This window comes from Lonchura striata, chromosome 14 (assembly GCF_046129695.1).
Source record: "Lonchura striata isolate bLonStr1 chromosome 14, bLonStr1.mat, whole genome shotgun sequence".
Classification (NCBI taxonomy): Eukaryota; Metazoa; Chordata; class Aves; order Passeriformes; family Estrildidae; genus Lonchura; species Lonchura striata.
The window spans coordinates 18,511,731-18,530,927 of record NC_134616.1 but is presented as its reverse complement, the minus strand read 5'-3'; the positions used below and the strand labels follow the sequence as shown (position 1 = coordinate 18,530,927).

At 55.6% G+C, this 19,197-nt stretch overlaps 1 protein-coding gene across 2 annotated transcripts in view; it reads right to left on the bottom strand.

Moving 5' to 3' along the window:
- FRMPD3 (FERM and PDZ domain containing 3) overlaps positions 1-3,150 on the bottom strand; it is a 66,772-nt gene extending 63,622 nt beyond the window's left edge. The window contains exon 1 of one of the 2 annotated variants that reach the window (XM_031504829.2): positions 3,064-3,150. The gene's annotated coding sequence lies outside the window, so the exon portion shown is untranslated. The remainder of the gene's footprint in view (positions 1-3,063) is intronic. The other variant, XM_077786594.1, reaches the window with a different exon arrangement.
- Positions 3,151-19,197: the final 16,047 nt, after the last annotated feature.

Below are 19,197 nucleotides of genomic sequence, written 5' to 3'. Positions count from 1 at the left end.
GGCAGCCCCTGAGGCATCGCCCAGGGATGTCTGGCAGAGGAAGGTGGCATCAAAAAGCATCTAAACCCTGGGGGATTTGGGCTGTTTTCTGCCCCACGGTAGGAGAGATGGGAGCAGCCTTGCTCACTCATTCTGTAGAAGACCCTCAGATGATCTGAGCCTCACTCCAGACAGGCTAGAGACTCCTCAAGGCAGCACCCAACTTGACTTTTATCTAAACACTTTTTTTCACAAGAAAACCACAGAGCCTGAGTGCTGGAACTGCCCTGGCAAAGGGCACGGGACTCATGGGTGTGAATCAGGAGAGAGGCTTGCTACTGATTCCAGTGGGAGGGAGGAAGGACCAGTGCTAAGGCAAAGCTGAGGACTTGAGGCTTTGTCATTCAGTGTCAGGGTGCAGCCACCAAGCAAACGATAAAAGCATCATCTTGCTGTCCTGGGGCTGGCATTGGAGGTAAAACCCCCCTGGCTCTGCAGATCCAGGGGCAAGTCCCAGAGCTCTGCTCAGCCCCAGCACTGCAGGTCAGCTCCCAGGAGCTCAGGTGGTGAACATGAAGGTGCCTGGTGCAAACAGCATCTTCTCTCCTCACTGCTTCCCACTCAGGGACCTTTGCTGTTCTAGACAGGGCTTTATGCTTTTCAGTTCCAGCTCAAAGCTCAGGCTGCCTTGGTCTGAGGTAGAAATGAGCTCCAAGGCTCACTACAACCTCACTGTTGTTAACTGCAAGCATGTGGCTGCCCTCTGCCTTAGGAAGATTGAGGCCAACAGGTCCCTGTCCACCCCAACACGTTGTGGCACCTCTTCCCTTGCCCAGCCTTGTCTCCAGCACCACACCCCTTGGTCAGCAGAGAGGGACCAGGCCTGAGCCACTTCGGGTGCATCCCCACTGTGGTCGACATACCTGTCACTGTGCAAGAGGATGTAGGTTTGCATCTGCTCCAGGGGTCCATCCTTAACAAGTGATCCCAATTCTCTTGAGCTGATAAAACTTCCTGGGCAGCCGAGTGAGCTGCCGGCAGCAGCACTGGCCCTTGGGGACAGCACTGGGGACATCACACCAGGACAAGCCACATCGGCTGGGGCTGCTGCAGGCACAGTGCTTGGTGGCAGCAGTGCTGAAGCCCTGGGAAGGGGCAGACACTCTCCAGCTGTGGGATACTGCTGGCTCAGTGCTACCCATGGTGGAGCACCCAACCAGCAGCACCCTGTGCCCCCCTCACGGGCTGGTCCTGCAGCAATGCTGAAGTTGTGGCTTCCAAGCAGAGCTGCAGCACGGTGGCTGTTGCCATGCCAATCAAGTGGGCAGCTGGCACATTGAACTGTCAATCCAGGAGAGCAGCCACGCTACTAAGCCATGCCAGGGTGTCCCAGGGGGCTGATTTCCCCCACAGGCTCCTGCAGCAGCAGCACCGAGCCCGAGGAGCTCAGCTGCTCCCAGCACCAAGCACTCCTCCATGCAGGCAGCCCCACGGCACCCGGAGCCAGTCCCCACCTCTCCAGAGCCCTGCACTGCCACAGCCAGCTCCAGCCAGAAGCTGCTGACACCCACGAGCAAGGCTGGGCCCCACTGTCCTGGTGGCTGCGAGGTGACAGCCACAGTGGAAGGGGACAGCAGCGTGGCAGTAAGTGCAAGTGGAAGTTCAGCATCACGGGGGTCCTCAGCCAGCAGCCAGAGAGCAGGGGGCTGCAGGCTCAGCCACAGGCTGCTGCTCCAAGGCACGGGGACACGGCACTGCCCGGGCAGGAAATGACCACAGGGGATGTCGGGGCCAAAACCCCCAACTCCTTATGAAAGAAACGGGTTGCTGTGTTGTTTGCTGCTCAGGTGCAGCAGGAACTCCTCACTGCAGGACAACATGGATGCCAGCAGCTCATGGATGGGTATGGAGGGCTGCTAAACCCGGGGAGCACCCTGCCAGGGTCTGTGCCCAGAACAGAGGCAGTGCCAGCCCTCCCCTGCATTCAGCTCCTGCCTCCTCCCAAAGATGAGCCACAGGCTCAGCTTCCCTTGGGCTTGACCCAGAACCTCTCTGCCCTCGAGGCAGTCTCATGCCAGCAGAGGTTCTCACACGCAAGAACACACATCCCAGCCCACCCTGGCGCAAACCAGCTTTTATCTTCTCAACCTTTCCCTTGTGGACGTGGGGAAACTGAGGCACCAGAAGGCTGAAGGTGGCACACAGTGCTCTGGTTGCCATCAGAGAGGAGAAAGGTGAGAGTCTTTTCAAGCTGCACTTCCTCAAAAGCAAGCCACGTCTCTCTACCAGTTCTGCTGCCGACAAGGAGCAAAACTCATCCCATCCAAATTGCTCTAAAATAGGAAAATGAGGAAAAACAACCAAACCCAAACAAGCCTCAAGCCAGAAGCCAAGTGCGTTTGTCTCTGCTCTTTCAGCTCAATCAGCCACACTTCATGATGGCAACTGCCGTGGTACCAGACTAATAGCAGGAGCACTGTCACCCAGGAGCACGCCAAGGTGACCTGAGGGGGAAGTGGTGGAGATCCCTGCCCCGAGCCCCGCTTTCTCTGCTCAGCCTTCCCTCCCCAGGGCCACGCCGTGGGGCAAAGCCATCTCGGGTCCGTGCGGTGCCCAGCTGCACCGATCCGATCCAGATCACGGCAGCCCCTCCAGCCAGATTCCTCCTCCCGCGCATCACGGCGCGTACCTTCCGCGGCTGCACCGTGCGAGCGCCACCGAGGCAGCGGCAGGGCCAGGGGCGGGCAGGGGGTACCCCGCCACCACCCCGGCACCGCCACAAGGCCACGGGCACATCGCCAGCTGACCCTGCGGGCCGAGCCCCCAGCGGAGGACGAGACAGAGCTCGGCTCCAGCTCCTCCTCGCCGGCGATGGCTTCTGGGCACCCCGCGCCCGGGGAGCCGGGCATCCCTTGTGGTGCGGAGCACCGGGACGCGCGGAGGCGCCGGGGAGGGGGCGACAGCTGCCGCCTCTCGCGTCCCCTCGGTGCCGCCGGAGCATCCCGGGGCAGCCGGCGAACTCCCCGCGCGGCGCTCAGGACCGACGGCTGTCACCGGGCACCGCTCGCCCCGGCGAGGGCTCACCTGGGCTCCGGCGCCGCCGCTCCGTCCGGAGGCGCCGCGGGTGAGGCGGGCAGGCAGGGCTCCCGCAGCCCCCCGCCGCCGCCGCCCCCATGGCCCGCCGCCTCAGCGCTCGGACGGGGCCCGCCGCCGCCGCTGCCGCCGCCCCGCGGCGCCCGGCCCCGCCATGCCGGCCCGGCCCGGCGCGGCGCTGCTCCGTGCCCGCGGCGAGCGCGGTGCGCGGCTCTGCGGGGCGAGGGCGGCGGCGGCTCGGCGGGGCGGGGCGGCGCGGGGCGGGCGGGGCGGGCGGACCCCCGGCCGGGCGCTGCGGAGCCCCCCCCGCCCCGCCGGAGCGGCGGGATCGCCCCCGCGCACGGACGGGCTCTCGCCGTGCGGGGCGGAGGGCCGGCGGTCACCGCGGGAGCCCCTGCCCGCCGCCGCGCCCCGGCCGCAGCCGCAGCCTCTCTCCGCCGTCTCCCGCCCGGTGTCCGCCGGAGCCGGGCGGGGGGCAGGCACCGCAAAGCCCCGCACCTCCCGCGCCCCTTCCCGCAGCCGGGCGCCTTCCCCAGCCTGCCCGGCCGCCCGTCTGCCGCGGCAGCGGCTCCTTCCCCGGGCAGCCGCCGGTCTGGGGCCGCCGCCGGGCTGCCCTGCGAGCCCCTCTGCCTGTGGCGCTTCTCTTTGGATGTCGCTTGCCGTGTTGTCATCGGATCGCTAGACATCGTGAAACCCTTCTGCAGTGCTTCATTAGCTTTGTTGTTAATTACCTTTAGACATTATATATGATGTGCAAAGATTGTCCCCTTACTCCTCATCCCCTTTTCCAAAGGCATGGGATAGTCTGCCTGCCCGTCCATAGGTAACTCCATGGTAACCACCCTCCCAGTCTTGGCGGGGAAAAAATCAACAAAACCTCTTAAGGAAACTACATTATCAATGCGTGAAAGGAGGCTTGTGTGCATGTCTTACAAATAGATTGAGAAGCAAGGGCTGGGAGGTAGGTTACCATGGAATTGAGGAATTCAAGTGCACTATTAGCTGGCTAACGTACTCGAGAAAGAATAATAGATTTGCAAGCCACAAATTCCTCCTTTGAAAATATGACTGGCTTCCATCATATGACTTTTTACATCTTCCCATTCTATTCTTTATCAGAGCTTCAAGCAACTCATTTGCTCTGTACAGGAGTTGGACTTGGGTATAGTTTCCTGGCTCTAAGCTTCGACAGGAATTGCAGTCACAATTGCTGCCTCCTATCTCCATGATCTCAGAGCACATGCCAGGAGCAGGGGACTCAACCCCATTGGTAGCTCAGTATCTCCACGCTGCTCCTCCTCCAGGGCCTGTAGGGAAATCCTGCCCGGTCCTGGCAATCCCTTGCTCTCCATCTCATCAGCATTTTCCAAAAGCATTTTCTGACATTTCAGTTCAGGAAATATTCTTTATATTTATCTGCTACTGGAAAGGGCAGAGTATGAGAATTTTCCAACATTGTCCATGGCAGATCTTGATGTAAAGGGATTCATTTTCGTTTTATGTGGTGCCCTAATGTCAGAACTCTTTGCAGCCACAGAAACACAAGAATCCAGCACAGCACTGGCTGCCTTTCTTCTAATGACCTGGCACAGTCTTCATTGTATGTTCTTATGCTTTTAGCATGTCACACCTTAAAACTTGTCTCACCCCAATTTTACATCCTCTCCTGTTTTCCCTGTTTGATACAGCATGCTCCTTTTAAGGTTGTCTATTGACATCTCTTTGACTTGTTTACATATCTATTTTAAAGCTGTTTGCATTTTTTGGCCCTTTACAGATACAGCTATGAACTTTAAAAGAATGCTTCCAGAATGAAAATTAAGAAGTTATAGCAAGGCTCAAAGGCTTTTCTAGATTTCAATATCAGGATTTTTTCCCACAAAATAAAATGCCTCTCTCTCTGCATGCCTGTACATGAAGACAGCCCCCACAAAACATAACCTGTTCTTTGCAGAGTTTGAGGATTTGTTTGTTTGCATCCAACTGCTTATATACACCTGTCAGATTTTCTTTCTTAATGTTGGATGCTGGTATAAAGCCTGCTTAAAGGCAGGAGGCAAGTGTCTCTGAGCAGCAATATCATCTGCGAGAGTTTTACTCTTTCAGCTGCATTTTTGGCAAAGTTTCCTTATTTCTTCATAGCTTATTTGCCAGACAAATGTTCTGCAGTTGGTGTTGGGAAGCAGTGGGAAACTGTAACATGAACAACTTGCTCCCTATCCTGTACACTTCCTGTGAGGGAAACACAAATTTACTTCTCTTCCCTGGGCACCTGAATCGTTCCTTTGTGGTTATATGTTGCCCTCTTCAAATGTTTTAAGACTCCCTGCCTGCTGCAGTTAATTCAGAGACAGTCCTCCAGAATCTCCTGCTCTCACAATGCCATCAGCACACGCCTCCCTCCCATGGGTGCTGTGGGCTGGCCCTGCCTTTTGCTGCTTGTCCCCAGCTCCGTGCTGCAGGATGGGACAAGGACAGCTGGCTTTGCACTGCAGCACTTGCCACTCTTCCACGCTGCTGCTCCGTGCTGGATCAGCCCCTTGGGAATCAGCTGCTTCGGTGCATTCCCCCTGGGGACTCTTGCTGTCCTGTCATGGCAAGGTGAGAGTTTCACTGCAGCACTGGGAGGACCTCAGGTGAGAGTCTGCTGGGGCTTTTGATAGTCAGAAAGAGCAGCAGAATGGAGGTGGGACTTCCAAAGCACACACAGAGCTCAGGGAAAGCAAGAAACAAACTTCCATGGGGCTCTTGTTCTCTGAAGAAATGAGCGGTCATGGCCACCCCAGTGCTGGAGGCTCACGTAAAGGGAGATGACACCAGCGTGTGGCAGAGCTATCATGGAGCCAATCTGCACAGCCACTGATCAAACCAGGGATGCTGTGAGAACACCCGCCCTGGTACAGCCCTCACTGGCCCAGGAGCAGCACCCAGGGGCAGCGTATGGAGAAGGTGAGGAGCATGGGTGTCTCACTAGTGTAAGGTGAACAGATGAGAAAGGGATCTGTGCATACCTGTTTGCTTTCTTCCACAGGAAAAGCTGAGCAGACCCCTCCCACTCTGTCCCCTTTCCAAGTCAGAGGGAGTAGGAGAAATCACGACTACCTGATGCCTGCTTGGCAGCTGTCGTGAAGGAGGCTGGCAGCTGCCAAGGCAGATCCCTGCCACCTGCTTAGAGCTGCACTGTCACCGCAGGGCAGGACTCCTGCACACACCTCAGACCCAGCCCGACCTGCCCAAGGCTGAAGAGTCCTCAGACTCCAAACCATATGAGAAGCTTCTTCCCCTGGGTAGAAATGAGCTGCAAGACCTCTCAGTTGGATTTGGGGACCAACATTCAACCCCAACAGTGTCGGGAGCTGCAGCAGGGAGGAAACTCCCGTCTATTCCCAGCTCAGTGTGAAAGCCAGCGTGTTGTTGGGTGGCAGTCCAGAGTTCCTCCTGCTGGGTGTTGAGGGAAGGCTGTTGTGGAGTAAACATCCCATTAAGTCAAGAAAAAGCTGGCAAAGCCCAGTGGGGTGGGAGGCAAACAGCTCTATCGATGTGGAGAATGAGCAGTTTTTAAAATCAACAGGCTCACCAGCTGGGAGGAGAGCAGCAGCACGAGGGAGCAGAGCTGGGAGCAATGGGAAAATGTTGCCTTTTCCAAAGGGTTCATTGCCAGCGGGCAGGACAGGCTGGCACCTGTAATTATTTCAGTGGGCATCACAGAATATCCTGAGCTGGAAGGGACCCATGAGGATTATGGAAATCCCCCTTGACAGGTACCAAGGTAAGCCATTCCCCTGTGATTTGTCTCATACTTCAGACAAGATTTTTCCCCCACTATGGAGGGCAAGAAAAAGTGTTTCTGTCTTCCACTCAGTTACCAATTTTCATGAAACCTGTTGGATACCATATTTGAGAATCTCAGATTTAAAGAGATACTGGGTTTCACCCCAAAGCTGAGCGCAGGCCAGGGGGGCAAACATGCACAGGCACCCAGGGAAGTCATGCTGAGAGTGTGAGCCCCCAGATCTAGGAACGCCTGGGGCAGAATAGCTGCACACCTGGGGCTCTGAGCCCAGCCCCTGCAGGGATGCAGCACCCAGGGAACAGCCACCCTGGAAGTGCTGGGGGTGCTGACCCACCCGGAGCTGCCAGCAGGATGAGGCTGGGCGCAGGAGAGGCGATGGGCTCTGGTTGTCTGTTCTGGCTGCAGGAGCAGAGAGGTGCCAGGGCTGGCTGGGGGGACAGGAGCTCTCCAGACAGGGGATAGATGTGTCCATCTGCACTGAGCTGCTGGAGCTGCCAGTCATCTCACCCAGCCCCTTCCAAAAGCCAGCAGCAATGGGGAGTGGCGCTGGGAAGCCAAATGCCTTTGCTAATTGGACCTGTTATCATATTTGCTTGTTTAGGTTGGTTTATTTTTTTTTTTTTGGTGGTTTCCCTTTCAGGCTGTGATGGGAACCTGGGGTTGGAATCACAAAATGGTTTGGGTTGGAAGCGCCTTTTAAACTTGTCATGCTCCAACCTGTGCCAGGGCTTCACCACTCTCACAGCAAAGAGTTTTTTCCTAATGTCTAACCTAACCCTGCCTTCTTTCTGCTTAAGGCCTTTACCCCTTGCCCAGTCACTTCAGGCCCTTGCCCAAAGTCCTTCTCTAGCTCTCTTGGAGCCCTTTTAAGCACTGGAAGGGGCTCTAGGGTCTCCTTGGAGCCTTCTCTTCTCCAGGCTGGATACCCCCATCTCCCTCAGTCTGTCCTCACAGGATGATCTGTGTCCTGCCAGGTGCTCTAACCCATGCTGGGATGCAAGACCTGCAGGGCAATGAGTTAAATAACCTTGAAGAACAAATTCTTTTGCCCATCCTATTCCTCCTGCCACTGACCACATTCAGGGAATGAAGGTCATTTCTCCAGCAAAGCTTGCTTCAAGCCAGGTGCCTCCTTGGCCCAGGACAGGCATTGGCCTCTGTTCTCTCTCTCTCACACAGGGCTTGGATTTTCTGGTGCTAAAGGAATTGGGATTTAGGACTGTGCTAAAAGGAGTTTCTCCCCTCCTCACTCCTCCTGTTCTCTCTCCCAGCGGTTCAACTAGTGGTAAAACAGAAGCTGCTGGATCTTGAGGAGAGAATAAATGGCTTCAATTCAGCCATGGAAAAGAGATGGAGGCATTTGCTAGAGAGCATCTGACAGCTTGGGGAGAGCAGGCAGAGCTGGCTCTGGAGGAGCTGTGGTAATTAGGATCTGTGTTTGCACTCACTCTTTCATTCAGCACCAGAGGTTGCCATATGGAGAGCAGCCCTGTCACTCCAGCTTCACAGAGCCTCCCGCTCACCCCCCTCTCCCAGGCTGCTGCTGCCCCAGCATCTCCACACGGCTGCCTCTTGGGAGCTTCGTGCCTGCTCTGTCCTTCCTGCTGCCCCTGGCACACCCCAGGGCACCCCTGGGACCTGGCCGTGCTCCTCCTGCAGTGCCTCAGGTCTGAGAGCAGCGAGGCTGGAGCCGAGTACCCACAGCCCCACGCTGCTCCTTCAGCAGTGATTTCCTGCAGCAGGGCAGGATTGATTCATTCCCCTTCTGCTGCACCCTGTCACTGGTGGAGCCAGCAGTGAAATTACACCTTCTGCTCCACACCCCCGCATCCCTTACTGTCTCCTGGACAAACTCCATTGCCTGGTGTTATTTTTAGCTCCTGGGAACTCTGATCTTTTTCTTAATGGGGCACGTGTACTATGAAACGTGCACAGGCAGATCCAGCCAGCTGCAGGCTCGTGTGAGGAGCTGCCAGGCTGGCACCCACCCTTCCAGGCATGGGGGGAGCAGTGGGACCCATCTCAGCCAGCACCCCTGGCGGGGACCAGGATGGCATTGCTTTGTCCCCACGGCTCCCTTCACACAGGGTTAGAGCCCCAGCTGTGTCTGCATGCTGCTGGCCATGTCCAGCACTTTCCTACTGTGCCAGTTACCTGTCATGGGATCGAGAGGGGTGGAACCACTCTGGTCCCTCCTGGAGCCTGGGGACAATGCTTTGGGGTATCAGAAACCCCTTAAGCTGAGGTACAACCACCATAGGTAAGCTGAGACCCAGGACCAGGCTGCTCTTTCATAGCTCTGACAGCCACTGGAGCAGCCATCGGGCTCCTGCAGCACCAGGAGGGCTCTCCCTCCCAGAGATGGAGCAGCAGCTCCTCCTTTCCTACTCGGGGTAAACCAGGGATACAGGAAGGTTTGGGTTTCTTTCACTGGGTGTTGCTGGAGCTGCCCGAGAGCAGAGCAGCTCCCTGGAAGTCTCTGGATGCTGAGCTGTGCCAGCGGGGTGGGAGAAAGGAATACACAAATCAGCCTATTTTTTGAACTGCCTAAATTAGGAGGTGGGAGTCTAATTTTAGGCACCTGGTGCTGCCCTTCAGAGCGATGAGTTAAGGACTGCAAGTCCTTCAGTGAGCATTGCCCCTGTCTTGGTGCTGCCTGTGTGTCTGGGGCAGCCTCCTGTGAGCTCAGCCCTCGCTGCCAGCCTGGCCCATTGCAGGGCACTGGAGCTGCTCACACAGGCTGCAATGGACCCCATAAACCCTCAACAAGGACTTTGCAGCCTCTTTTGAAACCGAGCCTGCCTGTGACTCAGCAGCAGGGGAAGCAAGGGCTATAACCACCCGGAGCTGACAGCACATTCACTCTGTCGAGCATCTCTCAGGGGCTGAGGCTCCTCCAGCTGAGCTGTGCCATGGTGCTGCTGCAGCAGAGCCAGGCACACCTCGTTAATGCTAATGAATTAAGTATCCCAATGCCCTGCGAGGAGAGGACAGCAGAGCTGCTGCTGTGCTGGGGATGAAATCAGCACACAGAGATACTCAAGTGAGCGAGGGAGATAGCAGGAGTGGGGATCTCCACCACCCTCTGCATCCCAGGCAGACAGCTGCAGCTCTGGCTCCATGCCACCTGTGGCAGGTCAGACCCTTCCCATGTTCTACAATCCTTCACAGTCTCCTGGAAGCAGATTTTCTGCCCATAACCCAGCAAAGTGCCAGACCTCCTGCTGCTGAAGGAGTCCTTCACCTTGTCCTGTCCCACAGCACAACCCCAGGGGCACCTGTGGCCACCTCAGCACCTCGGGCAGCTCAAGGAGCTTGATATAATCTCTGGCAAGACAGAAAGACAAATGGGGACAGCTGGCAGATTGCTGTTTGACAATTGTCCCTTGGAGGACAGCTCTGCCAGCCTGCTGCTCTCCTTCAAGACTTTCCAATCATTGTAGTAGAGTGAAACCTTATTTACTGCCCTCATCTGGCCTCCTAACGTGGCCATGGGCACGGCAGGCGTCCTGCCCTCTGTACTAACAAGGGCCTTAATGGCTCTTCTGCCACAGCACAAATCAACCCCAAATAAACGTGGGCTCTGGGGGAAGGCTGGGAACGGGTCGGGAGCAGAGCTGGGGAAAGGGAAGGCAGGAGGGGTGAGGGGTCTGGCCCTGAGAAGGGGGCAGGGAGCTGGGCAGGGTGGCCACAGGGTCGGAGTGCTGGGATGCGATGGCACATGCAGCCATGTGTTAAATGGTTTGGCTGGGGATGAAGGGCAGCTGGCAGACACCAGCAGGGAGGGGGAGATGGGGACACTGCCCAGGGCTGAGCATGCACAGTCTCATCACCCACAGGGTCATCTCTGGCCATTGCTTTGGGAAGGCTTGGGCACAGCACTGTGCCCACTCCTGGGAAGCCTTGGGGCGTGCTCTGTGTCCCAAGGACATGCTGGGACAGAGTGGCTCTCTGTGGCTGGGGACGCTGGCTGGGCAGGAGCTCACCACCAGGCAGATGCCAGGAGGGTGGGAAACATGACAGGCAGCACTGCCTGCACCCAGCCCCCAGGACTCTCTCCTAAAGGGGGACTCATCAAAGCCTCTTCTCCCAGGAGATGTGGATGGAGCTGCAGCAGGGCAAAGCTGGCAAGTCCCACTCTCCCATCCATGCTCTGGTGCCATGTGGGGTCACACTGATGAGATGGAAGAGTGGAGGTGCCAAGAGGCTCCTGTGTGTCACCACAGCAGGAGGATGGGGACACATCCCACTGGAGCAGAAACAAGTGCCTTGCAAGAGCATCTCCAGGCTGCTGATTTCCTCTGAGGATCTCCTTGGACCAAATCTCTGGAGCTTTAGAAATGCATGAACATTTCCCTAATCAGCAGCTCCATCAGCACAGGGGACACCAGCTCCCCATCAGTTCTGTTTGACGCAGCCTCTCCCTTGCCATGCACTAACCGAGTCCACCGAGAGTTTCTCCAGGAGAGCAACTTCCCAACAGGATCGAGGTGGACATGTCCATGCAGAGAAACACTGATGTCCCTGTCAGAGGCAGCGCCTCCCGCTCAGCTGCTTTGGCACGGGTTGAAACTGCTGCAGAGGGGATCAGCAAATCGTGTTCGCAGGGCAGAGACCCTGTGGCCAGCCCCAGGCGGGGAGCCCAGCCCAGCCCAGCCCAGCCCAGCCCAGCCCAGCCCAGCCCAGCCCAGCCCAGCCTGCCTCGGCTCATCCCGGAGATCGGGATGCCAGGGATGGAGCCGTCTCCGCGGGTTGCCGTGGCGATGCGAGGCGCTGCCACCTCCCTGCTCTGTCCCCGCGGGGGGACAGGACGTGCCCCGGGGACGCTCCGGGACTCGGGGTACCCTGGGACACTCCGGGCTGTCCCCCCTGCTCTGTCCCACCGCCAGACACAAGGCAGGGCTCGGTGCTGGTGGCCGGCTGGAGCTGGGGCGGACGGGGGAGGAGATGCTGGGCCGGGCCGTGTGGTTTCCCTCCGTTTCCCTTCTGTGCTTCTCTCCTCTCTTGCCCTCCCCAGGCATGTGGCTGGACCGGCTCCTCTCCCATCAGATGTGCATCCTGGTGGCAGGAGGAGGGTGGGTTTGCAGAGCTGTGCAGGGGGCCCGGGAAGATAAAATGCTCTGATGCACCAGAGACCGATTCCTCCCTCCAGCCAGTTAACACAGATGGTTTCCTCCAGGATTCCCCCTCCTCGTGTGCTCCAAAACACAGACACGTTCTGGCCAGGTGTGAGCAGAGGAATGGATCCCAGCCTTTGCATCTCCTGGGTGCTGCAGGGGGTGTCTGAGATGTGCAGCTGCCCCGGGAGGGCTCCTGATGCCACAGGGCTGGAGATGCCCTGGCCACCAGGGAGTGCAGATCCTCGTTCCTCTTCCAGGGACAGCACACAGCCCGAGGTGACATCCTCCTCCTCTCCCCTGAGAGGGCACTGCTCCCGGCAGGGGTGAATTATTGAACACTGGTCACTCCTCCCACTTACCTTGCTCCACACGTGCCTGAGCTGCTGCCAGGGATAAAATCAGGGAAATGGGAAAAGCACTTGGAGGGAGGGATGGAGCCGATGCAGGTCGCTTTGCAAGGACAGGGCAGGCCTGGTTCACACCTGGTTCCCAGCCTGGTATCCCCATGGGAGGTGTGTGTGCAAGAAGCTGGGCTGCCTGGGATGTCACCAGTGCCACCAGGGAGCCCTCGTGCTCAGGCTATCCTTGTTTTGGTTTTCCCTTTCCCCACACTCAGCCTTTTCCCCATCTGCCCTGTGCTGCCCTGCTGGGGTGAACCATAAGCTCAGTGGGCCTGTGTCTGCTCCATGTCCTCTCATCCCTGGACCCTCTCTGCTCCCTCCCCTGCCCTGAAAAACCCTTTGAGACCCCCACATGTCCCAGCATATGCCACAGTCGAGGTAGCCATGATATACAGAGCATCTTCATACAATTCCAGAAGGCTTCAACCCACACACAGCAGCACCAGAACACCTCAGAAGGCTGCAAGTGTCAGCCCCTCTTGTTCTTCAGCCCAGCTTCCATACCCTCCTGTTCATGCACTGCCCTGTGTGCCCCCTGCTCCCTTTGGGGGTTGCTCAGTGCCCCTGGGCACTCCGTGGCTCAGTGCTGTCAGTGCTGCTCCCCTGCTTTTCACAGCTGGAGCCACGGGGGTGAGGCTGGCCCACAGCCCCATCCCTGTGCCCACAAACCGTGTTCCTACACCCATGACAAGGCCCTGTGTAAGTGGCCAAGGTGCCATCACCCTGCAGAAACTGTACTACAAAATAGGGCAAAAAGGGTTTGGGCTCTGCAGCACACTCCTGGGCTGTGTGAGAAATGATTTCACAATTGTTGAAGATTCAATGCAAACTAGTCACTGAAGGCCAAGGGCTCTTGTAACAAAATAAAGAAAGCAAGCTTTTCTGAAAGCAAGAGCTGATTCATACTGACAAGGATGGCCATCTATTTAGGGAAGCTTAAAATCTCAGAAACCAGCACTTCTGTGGCATCTAGCAGGGTTATAAGCTGTGCTGTAACCTGTCCCTTCAGTGAAAATAACACATTTACAGTAGTCTCCCTAGTCTTGGTGTCTAAAGAACCGTACATCCACATGCAGGGAAAGCATGGTGGTGAAAGCAGACACGATTCAGCCAGGCCTGACACAGTCAGCATGGGGAGAGCAGGGCCAGCACCAGCCTGCGCTTGGACAGGGAGCAACCAGAGCCTCCCCAAGCAAAACAGAGCCTGCCCACGGCCTCCCTTCCTTTCATCTACACTGCAATGAATTAAACATGTTTTAATATCAAAAATGAAAGACCAAGGATCAGCAGTAATAAATCCTGCACACTCATTTTCCCTATGAAGCCGGTGTGTAGCCAGGGCAAGTGCGATCATTGGAGTCACGCAGTGATTTTTTGGGAGGAAGGAACCAAAGGCATTCAGACATTGCATTTCAGTCTTGGCACGTGTTTATTGCCCCGCTCCCTGCTGCAGGATGAATCCCTCCATGGTGCAGGGGGTGGGAGAGCTGGTGGCAGCAGGATTGGTCCCTGGGGTGTGCAGGGAGCCTCAGGTGTTGGGTGCTCTCTGCCAGTGTGGATCGAAAGGCACCCAACAGGCTGAGAGAAAGGCTGTGCTGGGCCCCTCTGCCTGTCCCAGGAGGATTTTAGCTGTGCTCCCAGGGGAGGGTGGCTGCAACACAACCCAGGACAGCCCCTCCAGGAGAGGCCCAAGCTCCTTGCAGCACCTCTGGGACAAGGGGTCATTAGTGTTTCTGGGTTTTCTCTTCCCTGCCCCTTGCTCAGGCACTTTCAGCACAGGGATCCCCACCTGGGCTGAGGACATCAGTGTCCCCAGCATCCCCCACAGCCAGGAGTGGAGCATTTTCCTGGCCCATTTCCCAGCTGTGGCTCCAGCACTGCAGGGCCAGCATCAAGCGCCTGCATTTCAGGCATGCAGGTGGTGAGGAAGCCATGGTTGCACACATGTATTTCTATTCTCAGCAGTCATTTTTGGAGTTGCTTTTAATTTGTCCTCTCTTTTCACCTTTTTGGACAGGAGGTAGCATTTTTTCTCCTCAGCATGGCTGTGAATCATTGTGGATGCATAGAATGCTGAAGGGGTCTCTTCTTGCTGGGGAATCGAGGCTGCAGGCTTTGCTCCCCAGCCATTGCAGCCCAGCAGCAGAGGTTGTGGAGTGGGATAGGTGCTCCTTGGGTGCTGGGGTGGCTTTTTCTGCTGAAAACTTGAAGATTCCCCAATAACTGGGTGAGGCTGTGGGCTTGAAAACATACAGAGGGTGAGGGGACCTTCAGCTGGTTGCAAATATCTGGAAGCTTCATGCCAATGATTCCACAGTTTCCCTTGGCAGCCAGAAACTGCACGTGAAAGGCTTTGTAGATGCCACTGAAATTTCTCCAGAAGGCACAATCCCCTCTGGAAATTTACCCTTGCACTTAGAGGCTTCAAACACTTTGTCCTTTTCCTTACTCCAAGAAATAATCCATGGACACTCAGGCTCTGTGGATCACAAGAAGAAGCCCTTGCCCTGAAGGAAGTTAAGAGAAGTATTTTACCTTCTCTTAACACGGGAATAGGGGAAACTCAGTGGCTACTCAAAGGCTGTGAAAACCCTCATTCAATCTACCTTATAAATGCTTCAGGCTGTGCAGGCTGTCACTGCCCCAAGGGGATCAGCACTGCTGCTGGCCCAGTCCCACCAGCACAAAATGCTGCTGCTTCTGATTGTCTCAGAATGTTTATTTGTTCCTCCAGGCCTCAGCCTCCAAAATCACTGGACTGCACAAGGAATTGAAGTTTTAATGTATTCTTCGTGGATTAAATTTCAAGATCTCATAAACACCCACTGAGGCTCGGGGATACGCACCTAGAAGCAGAGGATGAGAATCCAAGAGCTGGTATTTAAAAGTGAATTAATCTGGGATTTCAAGTCAATCCTGCTATATTTAAAAGCCTCATTCTTGAGGGAACACTGCCACAAAAATACTCTGTGCTCCGTGTTGGTGCTGGCGCTCAGTGTGACACCCTTGGTGGGGAGCAGTGCTGGTGCCCCATACCAGCTGCAAGGACACAGCCTGCTCTAAGCACCAGAGAACCCAAATCTTCCCAGGGGATGGGGCTACAGCTTCCCCTGACATGGCAGAAGGATAATAACTCGGCACAATTCCTGCCGAGGGTGAATCACTTCAAACGTTCCTGGGGAAAAGCACAATTTAGACAAAACGTTCCCGAGTCTCCTAAAGACCCCACAGGGGAAAGGCAGGACAACCCATCCTCCTGAGCCTTGCTGCTGGAGCACCTGAAGCTGGGTGGTGCCAGGTCCTAAATAACTCGAGGAGATGTTCTCTCTTGCTTGAAGCAGCAGCATCCATAAAGGAGGTGCAGAGAAGCCTTGCCTTTTGGCAGTGCCTGCAGGGTCCCTGTGAGGGTGTTCTGGCTGCTGCTCAGAGCAGGGAGATGCTTTCCCTGCCCTCAGAGGATGGAGCTGGGAGGAACCTCCCATGGCTGTCCAGTGGAAGAGACTGGGCTTCTTACAGATTTTAGAATCCTCATGAATTCCCATGACTCCAGCAGCTGGGGCTTACTTCAGTCACAGGATATCACAAACTGATGTTTCCAAGGCTGGCAAAGGTAGGCATAGCTCTTAAACATCCTGCCATGAAATCACAGTCTCCTGCAGCTTCTTGTGGTAGATCCAGGGCACTTGGCACTGCCAGGAGCCCAAAGGACAGCCCTGCAGCAGCACAGAGAGAGAAGAGGAACACCTATATTTAGTCACAGAGCATTTGTTTTTTTTCCTCTTTTGCAGAGATGGGCTGAAAGCAGTGAGAACAGTCTATGGTACTGAGCTCCCCATCTAACACCTGAAATGCTTGCCATCAAGATAGAAACTTATCTGGGATCTGAAGGCAATGGATGGGACTGGGTACGTCTTTCCAGCATAGGGCAGCTGAAGCCCTGGGCTGAGCAGAGCTGGCTGGGGATGGCAGGGAAGGGGCTGGGCTGCTGCACTTGGAGCATCTCTCTGTGCCTGTTGACACGCTGAAATAAATAGAGATGCCTTTTGATGTTGCCTTTGAATTGCTACTCTCCCTTCCTTCTTGTCCCCAGGGTATTTTATTGGACTTCATAATAAAGCTGGAGGGGGGGCAGAAGGGGGAAAGTCCTTTGAATTTATTGTAAATGAGAAGAATTTTATCATCCCTCTGCTTCCATTTTAGTTTACCTTGTAATCTTATTTACAAGCTGAGTACCAAGTGCTGGAGTAATCAGTAGGTTATCAATAACCAAGAGAGGCTCTTTGAGGTGCAACCATTTAAAGCCAATACGGTCCCTTGCATGCAGGTATGGAATCTGTGTTTTGGGAGGAAAGGTGCTGCTGGAAGAGCCCAGCATGGTCCCTGATGGAACTCAAAATGTCCCTCAGAGAGTTTTGGATGTTCTGGGCCCAGGTCAGAAGCATTTGAGACCCTGGCAGGCAGCTGGAAACAGCTGTGATTTTGGGTTTGAGCCATGGAATGATTTACCAACCTTGCAGGAAGAACAAGAAGTCACAAAAGTTTAGATATTAGAGTAGAAGTAGTCACAAAGTAGAGGGAAGAATTTTTGAGTGCTGTACAGGGGGGTTTTGGTTTTGTACATGGGGGTCAGAGGTTTTAAGATGGAGGGATCTGGGCCTGCCCTGTCCTCTGTCTTTCTTCTTCCTTACCTCCATGTTCTTTGGTGATGTTGGCACTTGCAGATTGGTTTAGAGTAGAAAGTAGGTATTGGAGAAAAACTATAAACATTTATCACATAATGTACCATAAAAAATAGCAGCAACCAAAAGCAAAGAAGGAAAAGAAAAAGTCGGGAGTCAAAGAAGATGTCAAGAGTGTGTGTGCCTCTGCCTGAGCTTCTGAGCAAACCACAGCAGCCCGAGAAAACAATCTTTTAAATAGCTTCCAATAAACTGCCTTAAAACTAAACAACAAAAACTGCTAAGCCTTTCTTTAAAAGCACAAGTTAAAAAAAACAACTTTTCCACCACACGGAGCCCTCAAACCAAGTTGGGCTCCGTCAGGTCCCCTTTATGCAGATTGAGCCAGGGGGCTGACAAGCCCCCTCCTCCTGGGAGCCACCAGCTTGGCCATGAGCTGAATGGCCAGCACAAGCCATGGTTTGGGGTGGGATGCAGTCAAACCTTCCCCAGAGGACATCCCCTTCAAGGCAGGCCTGGCAGCAGGGCAGGGGGAGCACAGGCACCACCTCTGCTCCTCCTGAGCCCAGTGTGAACCAGGAGCAAAGCTCCCACAGCACAGGGATGTGCTTCTGCCTGGGCAGGCAGGAGCAGTACCAGAGCCACAGGAGCTTTGGGCTGGTGTGCTGGGGAGCACATCGGCCCTGTCTGCTGCTGATCAGCAGGACTGCCCTCCCTGGGATGGCTAATCTTGTTATTTCTTACTGCCCTCTCTTTTGCATTCAGCTTTGTCTTTCATTTGCCTGAAGATGACAGCAATCCCAGTGCACTTTTAATTCAAAATAAAGAAACATATCTGAGGTCTAAAAAGGGCTGCAGGGGGCACAGAGAGGCTTGCCATCTCTTTGTTACTCTGTAGTCCCGACCTGGCAAAAATCAAGTGGCTAAATCAAGTTACCCCTTGTGAGACCACCCTGAGCAGAGGGGTTAGGACGTGGATACTTGCCCAAGCTGCCTGCCCACTGCCTCCCCCTTCCAGCTCCCACACTGGCTGGGAAAGTGCCTGCTGAGTGCCAGCCTGTTGCTGCCTCACTCTCCTCTTGCTGCCTCCTCCTTACTCAGCAGTAGCATCTCCCCCAGCCCATCCATCACCCCGGATTAGCCATTAGTACAGCCACCCATTCGCGGGGCTGCAGCTGCGATGGATTGTGTTAGCATTCCAGCCACCACAATGAATGGCCTGACATCCAAACCCCTTTGGATCACAGGGAGAAGCCAATCAATTATTTCACTCCCCTGCCTGCTGCCAGCACCCGGCTGGAGCATGCTCTGATCCCTTAATGGCATTTTGAAACACTGTCAAGAGAACGGTGCATTTCATTTCCCTGTGCAGGGCCAGTGCCAGAGGGTGTTATCACAAACCCCTCGGTGGGACAGGCTGTCCCCTGATGCTGCCTGGCTGTCCCTGCACCCCTCCTGCTGCCTCCCAGGGATGCACAACACACTGCCCCTGCAGCCCCTCCTGCCATGGGAGCACTGCAGGTAGTCCAGCCTTCCAAGCAGGCAGAGGAAAAAGGAGGAATTGTGTGCAAAAAGAAAAAAAAGGCCTTAATTGGAGAGCCCTGTCTCTCAATTCACCTAAAGGCATCAAGTTCCCAGCAGCAGCGTGGCTCTTGCTCACTTCCCTTCTCTCTTGTACAAATATAGAACAAGAATGAGAGGAGGGCTCTTTGCCCTCTCGTTGGCATCTCGTCCTGCCTGGAGCACGGCATGAGGTGCTGGCAGAGCATCCTCTGAGCACACAGCCTCAGCCCAGACACCCACCCCTGCCACACTGCCCAGCAGCCCCAGCTCCAAGGGGACACCCCAAGCTGGGCTCGGCAGTGGGGGGGTGTCCTGGCTGCTGGCGTGGGTCACTGCACCAAGAGCATCCCGGGGAGCCTCATGGTGTGTGTCCTCCAGCCTCCCCAGACAGCCATCCCAAAGCCACGAGCAGTGGGCTGGGATGAGTGGAAGGCCAATTTCCCTGCCCGCTCTGCAGGGCTGGTGAGAGCACAGCTCTTGCTGCTGGAGCCAGTGCTGGCTGAAGGAGCTTCTGCAGCAGTTTCTGCTCCTGGGGCTGCGTGTCAGGGCAAACAGCAGGCTGGGGAATG